Source organism: Pinus tabuliformis, chromosome 1_1 (genome assembly GCF_031772625.1).
Source record: "Pinus tabuliformis cultivar Carrire ecotype Pingquan chromosome 1_1, CPIR1, whole genome shotgun sequence".
Classification (NCBI taxonomy): domain Eukaryota; kingdom Viridiplantae; phylum Streptophyta; class Pinopsida; order Pinales; family Pinaceae; genus Pinus; species Pinus tabuliformis.
The window spans coordinates 91,638,894-91,643,041 of NC_142297.1; the positions used below are offsets into that span (position 1 = coordinate 91,638,894).

At 37.9% G+C, this 4,148-nt stretch overlaps 1 pseudogene; it reads right to left on the reverse strand.

The window, feature by feature from the left end:
• Positions 1 to 735: 735 nt before the first annotated feature.
• On the reverse strand, positions 736 to 2,119 carry LOC149211796 (putative protein phosphatase 2C 53 pseudogene; annotated as a pseudogene).
• Positions 2,120 to 4,148: the final 2,029 nt, after the last annotated feature.

Consider the following 4,148-nt stretch of genomic DNA (forward strand, 5'->3'; position numbering starts at 1 on the left):
AAACATAAATTAATATATTTATTGACAATAATATTTACCAGTATATAATTATATTGGTAGGATATATATATATATATATATATATATATATATATATATATATATATATTTATTTTTACACATTAATTGAAATTTAACCTTTAAATTTTATGATAAATAACACTTCAATATTATATCAATCTACAATTATACCTTATACATTATCATATACATTATCATATTCTTCGTTTAACTTCTTCGAGTGGATATCTGTAATTAGCAAATCTGTGGAATTGTGAACGAGTTTTATATTCATTACAAATTTGTCCATCATAAATTTCGTCCATTCACCGACTAACAAATATTTTCACTGATTCCTCAAATAAACTGTGAAGGGTGGTTCTCTTGACATTCCTTTCTGCGGGATGTGTTCAAATTAGCCCTGTTAACGCTGTTAAATTGTGAATCAGATTTCTATCTGTTTCTGCATTTTACAAATTAACCAATAGTTTTGTTGCTTCTTTCTTTGAACCATCAACATCTGTAATCTGTGGCAGAGTTTATAATCTTGTGAACATTGACAGCATATAGCTTGGTCATATAACCATTACGAGGTTGAACGTATATATATGTCAAATGCATTGGCAAATCAAGTATGATAATTGAAATTGAATGAGAGAACAGCTGTGAAAAAGAATCATTGGACATGAAAAAAAATGGAGGATTCATGCTTCCCAGTACATAGATGAGTAGTTAGTCGAGGCTTCGTTTGAAGGCAGTCATCCCTCATCTCATCCACCCTATTTCTATTTCTTGCAAAAATGTCTGAGTTGTACTATCATAACACTAATATCATCATGTGATTTTCTTCTTACTGCGACTTCTACAAGCCTTTTGCAAGCAGCTATAGGACCGCCTCCTAATGGTGTCGAATTAGGCTGGTTCTCCACGCAAAAAGGCCTGGCAATATCTACGGCTTCTTGATTACTGACTACATCCCACAACCCATCTGATGCCAAAATTAAGAATTCGCAATCAGATGTTATTTCAATCTTTCTAGTCTCTGGTTCAGCCATTATCCATTCTTTCATGTGTGAGTCACCTATTGCCCTAGTTACAGCTAGAGACCCCTGAACTCGCCAAACTCCGTGGCGGAGGTCAACGATTCCACCCAAATTCTCTATCCGCTGTCGTTCGTCCTCCCTTCCAGCTCGATGATCACATGTGAGGGCTTCAGAAGCAGCGTTTCTGCTCAGAACTGCTCGACAATCCCCAGCATTGGAAACCACTAAGTTACCATCTATAATCAGAGCTGTTACACAAGCAGTACCGCCATAAACCTTTTGCTTCAAAAACTCTGCATCTGTTGTTAAGTAGCCAGCTTTAACGGCCTGCTCAAGAATGTTCCCTGTTTCGTCTCCCATGTCCACCATAGCATCGACAATATTCTGCCCAATATTTTCGGCAGTGAAATCTGAAGCTTTGCGACCGCTATGACCATCAAAAACCCCAAAGAAGGCCTGCTTGGAATCGCCAAGAACATTGGCAATGGCTTTGTGGGTGTCCTCCATGAATTCTCGCCGACCCTTTTTGCTTGAAACTGCATAATGAAAACCCTCCACATTAACCTCCTTCGCCTGCTCCACCGCTGAGAACAGCGAATTTAGGTCGGGCAACTGGAGCCGAATATCCAGTCTCTGCGGACGTTTTCTCTTTAGCTTTGGGGAAGAGCATTTGCTCGAACCATTCTCCACCCTGACATCGGCCGAACTGTTCCCGCTCTCCGTCCAAAGCAGATTCTCCTTCCTATTCACAGGGCTCAGTCCAGATCCCACAAAACTGGTTTTGATGCCGCTGGTCCTGGGCGTTTGGAAACCAGGATTCGATGGAGAGCCTGCCCATATTTCAATATCATAATCGCGTATAGAAAGGGACCTGCATGAACCCAAGAACAAGGAAGAATTCCCTGCTGCAAGGCTCGCCATTTTCACAATCTGCGGATGCTGCTGCTATTGTTGATGTTGTCGATAATGGTTGAGCTTGTTGCCTTCGAAAACTGGCTGATAAAGGCAGCAGTAATGGCCTCTCTGTTGTTACAATTCAATTGAATGTCTCGCTCCGTCCTAGGCGATCTACCGTTAGCATTTATATGGCTTTCAAGCGTTGAAATCAAATCGGAATTCCATTTTCTTATTGGTCAACACCTATGTACGCGAACCCTCCACGAACACCTAAATCACTATCTGCCATGGCACCGTGTATACGCTGGAGCACGATGTGATGTTTATTACGTCTCTGTGGTCATATAACACGAGAAAGAGGAAGGGCTTTTCTTGGGCAGGTTCACCTATCGATGGGTCGTTGCAAGCGCTCACCTTCCCCGCGTCGATCATAGATAGCAGGTTTATTGGAAGCTTCCATGTCGAACCTTCCACATGATCGCCGTCGTGACGACATTGCCCGCGTCACCATGAAGGAACGTTCTGCCCAAGGACATCTATTAGAGACAACCAGGGATGCAGGCTATCACGGAAGAAAAGGAAAATCCTAAGAAGCTGAACATACCGCGAATTCCAACACATAAAATGTGTTATGCACGTTTGCTTTAGACTTGAACGAGTAAACATTGAGCCCACTGGTAATGAATCTTCTTCCTGGATTGAACAGATTAATCCAACATGGAAACTGCTCTGAAACTACAGCTTTTGAAGAATTACACCTGAAAATCTGGGCACTGCCAAGCCAAAGTCCAACAAGAGTTTACATGAGTGAACACGTGAAGTTGTGGGATTCAATACTAAAATGCGAGTAGGAAGAATTTTCTCAATCTTCTGTATGACCTTTCCTCCTTGACAATGATATCTAAGTTTTGATTATAAGAATTTTCGCAATCTTCTGTATGACCTTTCCTCCCTGGCAATGATAATTAAGTTTTGATTATTGTAATTCTACTTTAGATCATTATTATCATCCTTGTTACCATCCCAGCATTGACTTTTAAAAATCTAATGCTTTTTCAAGCTTCCCGTTTGTTGGTGCATGTTATAAGTCTGGATCATTTAACCAAAGCTCTCAGAATTTTGGAATAATGTTTTAAGGGTCTATGATAATACCCATGGTTATGGCTGGTTTATGAAAAGACCGTTGAATGACACCAAAATGTTGGTGTCCATTGACCAACATAGACGATCCGATGTCAGCTATTTAACACCTGACCTAATCCTTGTTGGCACCGTTGATCAGCCTCCTCGTGCACTTTAACAGTATGAAACAGGACCTCCCGCACACCTCTCGGAGTTCTCGTCAGTTTCATGCACATGTTAATAATCAAAAATATTATTTAATTTAAGTCGGTAAAATACTTTAATATAGTTTTTCTCTTTATATAAAAAACATAAAAAGATTTATAGTTAAATCTTTTTAATCATTTTTTTTCAATATGTGCAGCATGTTATGTGTTAAATATGGAGTTGACATAGATATATAAACAAATAATTAAAATGTAAATCTTAGAGTATTTCCCATATTTTATGGATGGTGAATCTAGCAAACTGTTAGCCCTGATTATGGGGTCTCGCCTCAAGTGATCAATAACAACTAGCAACAATAGCAATGAACTTCACATCTAGCTCTACACAAATTGAACTAATATATATATATATATATATATATATATATATATATATATATATATATATATATATATATAATTTTGAAGCTCAATATTCACATGATACTTCATAACACAATGATGGTCAACTAAACTGCCTCTATATATATAGATATATATAGATAAGGATCAAATCGCTCCAGTTACATTCCTATTTTCACACTGAAAAACTAGGGATAGGTTTTGCATCTCAATGGATTTGATTATTCTTGGTGCATGGTAGATCACAAGTTAAAATGGATCTTAATTAAAACATTTCAATTTCATGTTGTTTAGCATTAGAAAATTGTGTAGGTTATTCCATACTCCATTACTCAGTGCTCACACATAGATATAACATTTCAATGAATAATATTATTTTTTTCAAATCCCCAAGTTTTTTAATGTAATTAATTAAAGGATGATAATGTTGGAGAGCCAACATGGATCACAAGGGCTTCACTCAATGAACCCCTGACATATCATGTGCATTCATGGCATACTAAACAATACCCTTAAT